We start from the raw sequence: 12,900 nt of genomic DNA on the forward strand, positions 1-12,900 counted from the left end.
TCTCAAAGAACCAGCTCTTGGTTTCGTTGATTTTTGCTATTGTTTTATTCTTCTCAATTTTGTTTATTTCCTCTCTGATCTTTATTATGTCCCTCCTTCTGCTGACTTTAGGCCTCATTTGTTCTTCTTTTTCCAGTTTTAATAATTGTGATGTTAGACTATTCATTTGGGATTGTTCTTCCTTCTTCAAGTGTGCCTGGATTGCTATATACTTTCCTCTTAAGACTGCTTTCGCTGCATCCCACAGAAGTTGGGGCTTAGTGTTGTTGTTGTCATTTGTTTCTATATATTCCTTGATCTCTATTTTGATTTGTTCATTGATCCATTGATTATTTAGTAGCATGTTGTTAAGCCTCCATGTGTTTGTGAGCCTTTTTGTTTTCTTTGTAGAATTTATTTCTACTTTCATACCTTTGTGGTCTGAAAAATTGGTTGGTAGAATTTCAATATTTTGGAATTTACTGAGGCTCTTTTTGTGAGCTAGTATGTGGTCTATTCTGGAGAATGTTCCATGTGCACTTGAGAAGAATGTATATCCTGTTGCTTTTGGATGTAGAGTTCTATAGATGTCTATTAGGTCCATGTGTTCTAGTGTGTTGTTCAGTGCCTGTGTGTCTTTACTTATTTTCTGCGCAGTGGATCTATCCTTTGGGGTGAGTGGTGTGTTGAAGTCTCCTACAATGAATGCATTGCAGTCTATTTCCGTCTTTAGTTCTGTTAGTATTTGCTTCACATATGCTGGTGCTCCTGTATTGGGTGCATATATATTTAGAATGGTTATATCCTCTTGTTGGACTGAGCCCTTTATCATTATGTAGTATCCTTCTTTATCTCTTGTTACTTTCTTTGTTTTGAAGTCTATTTTGTCTGATATTAGTACTGCAACCCCTGCTTTCTTCTCACTGTTGTTTGCCTGAAATATGTTTTTCTATCCCTTGACTTTTAGTCTATGCTTATCTTTGGGTTTAAGGTGAGTTTCTTGTAAGCAGCATATAGATGGGTCTTGCTTTTTTATCCATTCTATTACTCTATGTCTTTTGATTGGTGCATTAAGTCCATTTACATTTAGGGTGACTATTGAGAGATATGTACTTATTGCCATTGCAGGCTTTAGATTCGTGGTTACCAAAGGTTCAAGGTTAGCTTCTTTAGTATCTTACTGCCTAACTTAACTCGCTTATTGAGCTGTTATATACACTGTCTGGAGATTCTTTTCTTCTCTCCCTTCTTATTCCTCCTCCTCCATTCTTCATATGTTGTGTGTTTTGTTCTGTGCTCTTTTTAGGGGTGCTCCCATCTAGAGCAGTCCCTGTAGGATGCCCTGTAGAGGTGGTTTGTGGGAAGCAAATTCCCTCAGCTTTTGTTTGTCTGGGAATTGTTTAATCCCGCCATCATATTTAAATGATAGTCGTGCTGGATACAGTATCCTTGGTTCAAGGCCCTTCTGTTTCATTGCATTAAGTATATCATGCCATTCTCTTCTGGCCTGTAGGGTTTCTGTCGAGAAGTCTGATGTTAGCCTGATGGGTTTTCCTTTATAGGTGACCTTTTTCTCTCTAGCTGCCTTTAAAACTCTTTCCTTGTCCTTGATCCTTGCCATTTTAATTACTATGTGTCTTGGTGTTGTCCTCCTTGGATCCTTTCTGTTGGGAGTTCTGTGTAATTCCATGGTCTGTTCGATTATTTCCTCCCCCAGTTTGGGGAAGTTTTCAGCAATTATTTCTTCAAAGAGACTTTCTATTCCTTTTCCTCTTTCTTCCTCTTCTGGTATCCCTATAATACGAATATTATTTCTTTTGTATTGGTCACATATTTCTCTTAGTGTTGTTTCATTCCTGGAAATCCTTTTATCTCTCTCTATGTCAGCTTCTATATGTTCCTGTTCTCTGGCTTCTATTCCTTCAATGGCCTCTTGCATCTTATCCATTCTGCTTATAAATCCTTCCAAGGATTGTTTCACTTCTGTGATCTCCTTCCTGACATCTGTGATCTCCTTCCGGACTTCATCCCACTGCTCTTGCATTTTTCTCTGCATCTCATCCCACTGCTCTTGCATTTTTCTCTGCATCTCATCCCATTGCTCTTGCATTTTTCTCTGCATCTCTGTCAGCATGTTCATGATTTTTATTTTGAATTCTTTTTCAGGAGGACTAGTTAGGTCTGTCTCCCTCTCAGGTATTGTCTCTGTGATCTTTGTCTGCCTGTAGTTTTGCCTTTTCATGGTGATAGAGATAGTTTGCAGAGCTGGTACAAGTGACCGCTGGAAGAGCTTCCCTTCTTGTTGGTTTGTGGCCTTTTCCTGGGAGAATAGCGACCTCTAGTGGCTTGTGCTGGGCAGCTGTGCGCAGACAGGGCTTCTGCTTCCTGCCCAGTTGCTTTGGGGTTTATCTCCACTGTTGCTGTGGGCTTGGCCTGGCTGGGGCTGTTCCTCCAAAATGGTGGAGCCCGGTTGGAGGGCGAGTGGCCGGAAGGCTATTTATCTCCGTAAGGGGCCTCTGTGCTCCCTGCTGCCCAGGGGGTTAGAGTGCCCAGAGATCCCCAGATTCCCTGCCTCTGGTCTAAGTGACCTGTCCTGCCCCTTTAAGACTTCCAAAAAGCATTCTCCAAACCAAAACAACAACAGCAACAATGAGAGAGGGAACAAAAAGGAAAAAAAAAAGGAAAAAACACCCGATTGTTTTTTTTTTTTTTTTGTCCTCAGGTGCCGGTCCCAGGCACCCGCTCACTGGTCCTGGTGTCCTGTCTCCCTAGCACCAGGGTCCCTGTCCTTTCAAGGCTTCCAAAAGCACCCACCCACCGGTCCCGCAGGGAAGGAACACTCGATATTCTTTGTCCTCAGGCACTGGTCCCAGGCACCCGCTCACCAGTCCCGCCACCCTGCCTCCCTAGCACCGAGGTCCCTGTCCCTTTAAGGCTTCCAAAAAGCACTCGCCAAAAAGAGAGAAAAAAAGGGGAAAAACGTGCGATTTCCTCCGTCCTCAAGTGCCGGTCTCAGGCACCCGTCCCCCGGTCCCGCAGGGAAAAACGTGGGATATTCTTTGTCCTTAGGCACCAGTCCCAGGCACCCGCTCACCAGTCCCGCCACCCTGCCTCCCTAGCACCGGGGTCCCTGTCCCTTTAAGGCTTCCAGAAAGCGCTCGCCAAATGAGAAAAAAAAAGGGGAAAAACGTGCGATTTCCTCCGTCCTCAGGCGCCAGTCTCAGGCACCTGCTCACCGGTCCCGCCACCCTGCCTCCCTAGCAACGGGGGCCCGTCCCTTTAAGGCTTCCAAAAAGCACTCGCCAAAAAAAAAACCGCACCGGTTTCTTTCCACCCGCCGGGAGCCGGGGGGAGGGGCGCTCGGGTCCCGCCGGGCCGGGGCTTGTATCTTACCCCCTTGGCAAGGCGCTGGGTTCTTGGAGGTGTGGATGTGGTCTGGATGTTGTCCTGTGTCCTGTGGTCTCTATTTTAGGAAGATTTTTCTTTGGTATATTTTCATAGCTCTATGTGTTTTTGGGAGGAGATTTCCACTGCTCTACTCACGCCGCCATCCTAGGTGGTTTAATTTTTTAAAATTAGTAAAATAACAGCAATGAACACTAAATAGCACTGTATGCTAGGGAACATTCTAAGCCCTTTTACACTTACTAACAATCCTTGAAACAAGTAAGTAGGAAACCAAAAAACAGCTTTCTGACTTGCTCTGTATCTCACAGCTAATGGTGGAGCCAGTTTAGAAACCATGCGTCATGGTTTCAGAGCCCATCCTCTTAGCCACTGTGGTAAAAGCCTCTCAAGGCTTCGGGGAGAGATGTACTACTGCAGACCACCACCAGACAGGACTCTCACCAGTTTTGGCAAATGGTCATTCAGGATTCACTGGAGCACTTATAGAGTATATCAGGTTTCTACTACCATTGAACGCGAATCTCTCCATTTGTACTCTGTATTATATTACCTTCTGTCTTCGAAGAATCTTGCTCTTTTGTGTATGTTTTCAGTTTTTCATAGTTAACATTCTTTGGAGTTGAATGAAATAGTACTGCCACTATTTTTTTCCCAACATACTACTGGCTTCTTTCCACCAGCATTTAAATGTCAAATCCCAGCTTGTCTTAAAATAGAATCCTCCTCTCCATCGGTGGCCCTCCCTTCACCCTTCCTGAGTTGCCTCCACTCTGCCTCCCAGTGCTCAACCTACTCCAGTCTAGCATTCATGCTCATTGATCCAGTGAAATTGCTCCTGCTAAAGTCACCTATGACCTCTTCATTAATACCAACATAGCTTTTAGTCATCAACTTCCTTTGGGAGGCCTGCAACTTGTCAGCCCACTTTCCACACACCCCTTCTTTACCTTGGCTTTATGACATCCCCTGTGATGTCAAAGGAGGCCCTTCCTCCACGGTCTCCTCAGGCTTCTGTTTTATTGTCTCAGGAATTTGTTGCATCCTCAGTACAGAATTGCCCTAAATTTTTTCATCCATTTGTGTGGCTTTTTTTCTCTATATGTAGGTGGCTTGCAAATTTCCAGAACACAGCTCTGTCCTAAACCTCAGACCCATTTTTTTTTATTAAGGTTTCACATGAAAAATACTGTGGTTACTATATTCACCCATATTATCAAGTCCCCTCTCACCCCATTGCAATCACTGTCCATCAGTGTAGTAAGATTCCACAGTCACTACTTGCCTTCTCTGTGCTACACTGTCTTCGCCCTGACTCCCCACACATAATGTGTGCCAATCAAAATACCTTCCAATCCCCTTTTCCCTCCCCTTTTATACCCTCTAGTCCCTTCTGGAGTCTGTGGGTCAGCTGCTGCTATTTTGTTCCTTCAGTTTTGTTTTGTTACACTCCACAAATGAGGGAAATCATTTGGTACTTGTCTTTTTCCACCTGGCTTAGTTCACTGAGCATAATACCCTCTAGTTCTATTCATGTTGTTGGAAATGGTAGGAATTGTTTTCTTCTTATGGCTGAATAATATTCCATTGTGTATATGTACCACATCTTCTTTATCCATTCATCTACTGATGGACACTTAGGTTGCTTCCATATCTTGGCTATTGTAAATAGTGCTGAGATTAACGGGTGCATATGTCTTTTTGAAACTGGGCTCCTGCATTCTTAGGGTGAATTCCTAGGAGTGGAATTCCTGGATCAAATGGTATTTCTATTTTTAGTTTTTTGACAACCCTCCATATTGCCTTCCACATTGGTTGAACTATTACATTTACATTCCCATCAGCAGTGTACGAGGGTTCCCCTTTCTCTGCATCCTCACCAGCATTTGTTGTTCCTTGTCTTGTCGATGTTTGCCTTCCTAACTGGTGTGAGGTGATATCTCATTGTAGTTTTAAATTGCATTTCTCTGATAATTAGCGATGTGGAGCACCTATTCATTTTCCTGTTGGCCATCTGAATTTCTTCTTTGGAGAGTTGTCTGTTCATATCCTCCACCCATTTTTAATGGGGTTATTTGCCTTTTCGGTGTTGAGGCATTTGAGTTCTTTCTATATTTTGGATGTTAACCCCTTGTCAGATATGTCATTTATGAGTATATTCTTCCATACTGTACGATGCCTTTTTGTTCTACTGATAGTATCCTTTGCTGTAGGGAGGCTTTTTAGATTGATGTAGTCCCATTTGTTCATTTTTGCTTTTCTTTCCCTTGCCCAAGGAGGTGCGTTCAGGAAGAAGTTGCTCATGTTTATATTCGATAGATTTTTGCCTATGTTTTCTTCTAAGAGCTTTATGGTTTCATGACTTACATTCAGGTCTTTGATCCATTTTGAGTTTACTTTTGTATATGGGGTTAAACAATAATCCAGTTTCATTCTCTTGCATGTAGCTGTCCAGTTTTGCCAACACCAGTTGTTGAAGAGGCTGTCATTTCCCTATTGTATATCCATGGCTCCTTTATTGTATGTCAATTGACTATATATGCTTAGGTTTATATCTGGGCTCTCTATTCTGTTGAATTGATCTACAGGTCTGTTCTCGTGCCAATACCACATTGTCTTGATTACTGTGGCTTTGTAATAGAGCTTGAAGTCGGGGAGCATAATCCCCCCAGCTTTATTCTTCCTTCTCAGGATTGCTTTGGCTATTCAGGGTCTTTTATGGTTCCATGTGAATTTAGAAATATTTATTCTAGTTCATTGAAGAATGTTGTTGGTATTTTGATAGGGATTGCATTGAATCTGTAGATTGCTTTAGGGAGGATGGCCATTTTGACAATATTAAAACTTCCTATCCATGAGCACCGGATGCATTTCCATTTATTGGTATTTTCTTTGATTTCTCTTATGAGTGTCTTGTAGTTTTCAGGGTATAGGTCTTTCACCTCCTTGGTTATGTTTACTCCTAGGTATTTTATTCTTTTTGATGTAATTGTGAATGGAATTGTTTTCCTGATTTCTCTTTCTGCTAGTTCATCATTAGTGTGTAGGAATGCAACAGATTTCTGTGTATTGATATTGTACCCTGCAACTTTGCTGAATTTAGTTGTTCTAGTAGTTTTGGGGTGGAGTCTTTAGGGTTTTTTATATGTACAATATCATGTCATCTGCAAACAGTGACAGTTCAACTTCTTCCTTACCAATCTAGGTTCCTTTTATTTCTTTGTGTTGTCTGATTGCTGTGGCTAGGACCTCCAGTACTATGTTGAATAAAAGTGGGGAGAGTGGGCATCCTTATCTTGTCTCCGATCTTAGAGGAAAAGCAAGCTTTTAGCTTTTAGCCATTAAGTATGATGTTAGCTGTGGGTTTGTCATATATGGCCTTTATTATGTTGAAGTACTTCCCCTCTATACCCATTTTGTTGAGAGTTCTTATGAATAGATGTTGAATTTTGTCCAATGCTTTTTCAGCATCTATGCAGATACTCATGTGATTTTTTTAAATTTCATACATTATTTTTATTAGAAAAGGCATAGATTGCTTATGGGGGAATTCACAATACTCTAAAGATAAAAGAGGAGATGTCAAAAAAGCTTTGGGTGCGGCTTCTTTGGCCGAGACCCACTGGCCTGCTTTCACTCTTCTTTTTTTTTTTTTTCATTCCCCCCATTATCAAGTCCCTACCACATACCCCATTACAGTCACTGTCCGTCAGCATAGTAAGATGCTATAGAATCACTACTTGTCTTCTCTCTGCTATACTGCCTTCCCCATGCCCCCCCACCACATTATTTGTATTAATCATAATGTCCCTTTTACCCCTTATCCCTCCCTTCCCACCAATCCTCCCCAGTCCCATTCCCTTTGGTAACTGTTAGTCCATTCTTGGGTTCTGTATCTGCTGCTGTTTTGTTCCTTCAGTTTTTTCTTTGTTCTTACACTCCACAGATGAGTGAAATCATTTAATACTTGTCTTTCTCCACCTGGCTTATTTCACTGAGCATAATACCCTGTAGCTCCATCAATGTTGTTGCAATTGATAGGATATGTTTTCTTCTTATGGCTGAATAATATTCCATTGTGTATATGTACCACATTTTTATCCATTCATCTACTGATGGACACTTAGGTTGTTTCCATTTCTTGGCTACTGTAAATAGTGCTGCGATAAACATAGGGGTGCATATGTCTTTTTCAAACTGGGCTCCTGCATTCTTAGGGTAAATTCGTAAGAGTGGAATTACTGGGTCAAATGGTATTTCTATTTTGAGTTTTTTGAAGAGCCTCCATACTGCTTTCCACAATGGTTGAACTAGCTTACATTCCCACCAGCAGTGTAGGAGGGTTTCCCTTTCTCCACATCCTCGCCAATATTTGTTGTTGTTTGTCTTTTGGATGTTGGCCATCCTAACTGGTGTGAGGTGATATCTCATATTGTGGTTTTAATTTGCATTTCTCTGATGATTAGCAGTGTGGAGCATCTTTTCATGTGCCTGTTGGCCATCTAAATTTCTTCTTTGGAGAAGTGTTTGTTCAACTCCTCTGCCCATTTTTTAATTGGATTATTTGCTTTTTGTTTGTTGAGGTACATGAGCTTTTGTATATTTTGGATGTCAACCCTTTGGTCATTTATGAATGTCCTCCCATATTGTAGAATGCCTTTTTGTTCTACTGATGGTGTCCTTTGCTGCACAGAAACTTTTTAGTTTGATAAAAGTCCTACTTGTGTGGTGAAGCCATATGGTCCAGGGGTTTTGTTCCTAGGTAGTTTTTTGATTACCATCTCAATTTCATTGCTGGTAATTCATCTGTTCAGATTTTCTGTTCCTTCCTTGGTCAGTCTTGGATGGTTGTATTTTTCTCAAAAGTTGTCCATTTCTTCTAGGTTATCCAATTTGTTAGCATATAATTTTTCATAGTATTCTCTAATAATTTTTTGTATTTCTGTGGTGTCTGTAGTGATTTTTCCTTTCTCATTTCTGATCCTGTTTGTGTGTATAGACTCTCTTTTTTCTTGGTAAGTCTGGCTAGGGGTTATCTCTTTTGTTTATTTTTTTTGAAGAACCAGCTCCTGGTTTCATTGATTCTTTCTATTGTTTTATTCTTCTCAGTTTCACTTCTGCTTTGATCTTTATTATGTCCCTCCCTCTACTGACTTTGGGCCTCATTTGTTCTTCTTTTTCTAATTTCATTAATTGTGAGTTTAGACTGATCATATGGGATTGTTCTTCTTTCGTGAGGTAAGCCTGTATTGCAGTATACTTCCCTCTTAGCATGGCCTTACTCCATCCCACAAGTTTTGCAGTGTTGAGTTATTTCCATTTGTCTCCATATGTGTTTGATCTGTTTTTGTTTGGTCATTGATCCATTGATTATGTAGGAGCATGTTATTAAGCCTCCATGTGTTTGTGGGCTTTTTCATTTTGTGTAATTTATTTCTAGTTTCAGACCTTTGTGGTCTGAGAAGCTGGTAGGTACAAATTCAATCTTTTTAAATTTACTGAGGCTCTTTTTGTGGCCTAGTATGTGATCTATTCTTGAAAATCTTCATGTGTATTTGAGAAAGAATGTGTATCCTGTTGCTTTTGGATGGAGTGTTCTGTAGATGTCTGTTAGGTCCATCTGTTCTAATATGTTGTTCAGTGCCTCTGTGTCCTTAATTTTCTGTCGGGTTGATCTGTCCTTCGGAGTGAGTGGTATGTTGAAGTCTTCTGATGCATTGCATTCTATTTCCCCCTTTAATTCTGTCAGTATTTGTTTCACATATGTAGGTGATCCTGTCTTGGGTGCATAGATACTTATAATAGTTATATCCTCTTGTTGGACTGACCCCTTTACCATTATGTAATGTCCTTTGTCTCTTGTGACTTTCTTTGTTTTGAGGTCTATTTTATATGATACAAGTACTGCAACTCCTGCTTTTTTCTCCCTATTAGTTGCATGAAATATCTTTTTCCATTCCTTTACTTTTAGTCTGTGTTATGTCTTTGGGTTTGAAGTGAGCCTCTTATAGGCAGCATATAGATGGGTCTTGCTTTTTTATCCATTTTGTAACTTTGTCTTTTGATTGGTGTATATAGTCCATTTACAATTAAGGTAATTATCAATAGGTATGTACTTATTGCCATTGCAGGCTTTAGATTCTTGTTACCAAAGGTTCGTGGGTAACTTACTTACCATCTAAGTCTAATTTTACTCAGTACGCTATTACAAACACAGTCTAAAGGTTCGTTTTTTTTTCTCCTCCTTTTTCTTCCTCCTCTATTTTTCATATATTTGGTATCATATTTTGAACTCTTTCTTTTTGTATCCCTTGACTGACTGTGAGGGTAGTTGAGTTAATTTTGCATTTGCTTAGTAATTAATAGGTCTACTTCCTTTATTGTGGTTTTATTTCCTCTGGTGACAGCTATTTAGCCTTAGGAGCACTTCCATCTATAGCAGTCCGTCGAAAATATGTAATGACAGGTTGTGGGAGGTAAATTCTCTCAAGGTTTGCTTATCTGGAATTGTTTAATCCCTCCTTTAAATTTAAATGATAATCTTGCCAGATAGAGTATTCTTGGTTTGAGAACCTTCTGTTTCATTGCATTGGAAGTATGTCATCCACTCCCTTCTGGCCTGTAAGGTTTATATTGGGAAGTCTGATGATAGCCTGAGGGGTTTTCCTTTGTATGTGATCTTTTTTCTCCCTCCAGCTGCTATTAACAGTCTGTCCTTATCCTTGATCTTTGCCATTTTAATTATTATATGTCTTGGTGTTGCTCAAACCATATTTATAAGTGCTATAGTTTGTCTCACTTGTATAGCTTGCAAACTCCCTCAATATATACAAATGTGAAGTAGTACTTGAAGGGCCCCCCACCAGTAAGATGGCGAACTTCCGGGTTCTCTTCGGAGTCCTCGGTTCCCACCGGCGCCACCTGAAGCCCAATCACCTCTCGCCCCCCTCCCAATCCCAGCACCTAGCCAATAGCCACCAGCCCCATAGAAGTAACAGCACAGTCACCCCATGCCCCTTCCTATATAACCCAGCACCTTTCCCTAATAAAGCGGAATTCTCCGGTGAATTGCTGCTGTGTGTCGCTCCTTTCCTTTCATTGGTGCTGAAACCCAGGAGACGGGACACCCCAACTGGGCCCCGTCTTCCCCCGACACCAGCAGCAGCTTGCCCTCATCCTCTTTTTCCGGCGCTGGCTCATCACACTCACCACTCCTCTCTGGCCTTTAGGTAAGTTTTCCCCCGGAGTGGGCCACTCTTCCCCGAGCTATCGCAGTGCCATTGACCGTGATCGTCTGGCAAGGCTCTGACGCTCGGGGACGTGGAGGGAACTCTCCCTGCCTCAGGCCTTCACAGCTGCACCAGACCCTCAGGGCCCCCTCCAACAGCTATAAATTGCCACCTCCTGCCTTCACGGCTGCAGCACCCCCCCAGGCCCCCCTCCAACAGCCATAAATTGCCGCCTCTGGACTTCACGGCTGCTGCAGACCCTCAGGCCCCCCTCTAACAGCCATAAACCCTGCCTCAGGCCTTCACAGCTGCAACAGGCCCTCAGGCCCCTCCTCCAACAGCCATACAGGAGGTGACTCCTTTGTGGATGAGAACGCTCCCTTTTTCCCTTCCTCCTTCCATACTGCCTGCCGAAATCCGTTCCGTCTGCCGAAATTCCTAGTACTAGGTACCTCGTGACTCCGGCACTCTGCCTTCTTAGGGAAGTCTGGGTGACGACCCACACTTCCTAAGAAATTCCGACTCGTATACGAGTTTCCGCAGACCACCAAGGATCATCGGGGACGCCCTTTGTGTCCTTGTGGTTTGCCTCCAGTCTGAGGATTTCCGTTCGTCTTCCCCTGTTTGTCTCCTTCTCTGTCCTTTAGCCATGGGAGCCTCCTCATCCCTCCCTGAAAGTTCACCTCTTGAATGCCTGCTTAAGCATCTGGCTACCCTCTCCCTGACACCTGATAAAAAACCAAAACTTATCCGTAAATACTGCTCCCAAGATTGGCCGACATACCCCCTAGACAATAACAACCAATGGCCCGCAGGGGGAACTCTTGATCCTAACATCACTCACAATCTCTTTAACTACTGCCAGCGCCTGAAAAAATGGAAGGAGATTACCTATATCGAAGCTTTCCGCCTCCTCCTTCCCCCGCTCCCCCCAAGTTCTCCTAGCCTGCAAGCCACCGCCCCTGCAGAAGCCTCCCGTTCACTCCCTTCCCCTTCTTCTCCTACAACAGCCCTTCTCCCTTCCTCCCCCACCATCTCCTCCCCCATCTCACCTCCGCCTTCATCCCCCGCAGATTAAGCCTGAGCCTTTCAGCCCCCCTTTAACTAGGTCCCAGGGGCCTCCTCCGTCTTTGCCCTCATCACCTGTTTCTCCCCTGTTGGGGACCGCCTTTGTCTTCTCACATGTTTGTAGGCAGAATGAGAAAGCACCTTCCCACATGTCTGAACACAGCATAGGAAAGCACAAGCTTGAGAACCAGTGCAGTCCTTGGAAGTTATCTGTCCACAAAAACATATCTTGTCCTCGAAGACAAGCCAAGACTCCTCACTCTGAAAATAGGGAGACCTTGAAGATGTGTAGAAACACCACCCCTGCTTCTAGCTATACCCTTCCCTCACTTGCCAATGTGGCAGGAATAGAGAACAAAAAACATTGTTTACGCATTCCATAAGCAACTAACTGGAGCCCTGCTGTAGCTCAGTTGGTAGAGCATGGAACTTTTAACCTCAAGAGTCGTGAGTTCAAGCCCAACTGGAGTGGCAGAGGCAAGCAGCTGAGCTACTGGCTGGTGATGTGTGGGAGCGTCAGCCCTCCCAGTTCTTTCTATCTTTATTTTCTTCGCCCCCCTTCCGCATTTCAGGACCTGCTCGACTAGGCGCGGCTGGACCACGTCACTCCCCCACAGACTGAGCCAGAACCCTTCAGTCCCCCTCAGACTCGGTCCCAAGGGCCTCCCAAAATTATCACCCCCTTCCACGACGTAGCTTAGACAGCCTCACTCAAGCCCTATTACAGTATAACAGCCTTGACCCAGAAACGCCTGACGGAAGACATGTTCTTATGACATACTTCCTAGCTCAAAGCTACCCCGACATTAAAGCTAAACTCAAAAAGTTAGAACAGGGCCCTGCTACCCCACAGACTGAGATCCTAACAGTGGCCTTTAAAGTCTTCCATAACCGAGAAGAGGAGAAAGAACGCTGTAAACAAAAGGCTGATCAGGCCAACTTCCAAATGTTGGCCCAGCTGATAAAACCACAACCTGGGCGCCCTTCTACAAACAAGCCCCCCCCACCCCAGGAGCTTGTTTCAAGTGCGGACAAGAACGACATTTGTCAAGGGCGTGCCCCTCCCCCAGATCTCCTACCACCCCATGCCCCAGATACCACAAAAAGGGCCCCTGGGGGTCTGATTGCCCAGCCACCCAAAGGGGAGGCTGGACGAACAACCCTCATCCTAAGCCCGCCGTAGTGGGGCTGGCAGAAGAAGATTGACGGGGCCCGGGGG

The sequence above is a fragment of the Manis javanica genome, chromosome 5 (assembly GCF_040802235.1).
Source record: "Manis javanica isolate MJ-LG chromosome 5, MJ_LKY, whole genome shotgun sequence".
NCBI lineage: Eukaryota > Metazoa > Chordata > Mammalia > Pholidota > Manidae > Manis > Manis javanica.